This window comes from Hipposideros armiger, unplaced genomic scaffold (assembly GCF_001890085.2).
Source record: "Hipposideros armiger isolate ML-2016 unplaced genomic scaffold, ASM189008v1 scaffold_93, whole genome shotgun sequence".
NCBI lineage: Eukaryota > Metazoa > Chordata > Mammalia > Chiroptera > Hipposideridae > Hipposideros > Hipposideros armiger.
The window spans coordinates 3,941,493-3,941,781 of NW_017731443.1; positions in this window are offsets into that span (position 1 = coordinate 3,941,493).

A 289-nucleotide genomic window follows, 5' to 3' on the forward strand; every position below is an offset into this window, starting at 1 on the left:
TTTGTTGAAAAAAATATTGTCTTATTCTATAAAACATTTCAAACCTAGTTAGATATTTGTAATCAAAAAACATTTGCGCAGAAAGCAGCACTTAGGGCTGCCTGTCCTGTACCCTGCAGTTGGACAGGAAAAGAGCTAGAAATGTCACTCCTCTGACATTCTAAGGCAGATGGACTGGCAGCCAAGTAAGGGAGGGTGATGACGTGGTGCGCAGAGGGTGGGGAAGCGAGTGAGGGCACTCTCCACAACAGGCAGGAGTGGGGACAGAGGGAGAGCTTGTGACTGGGGC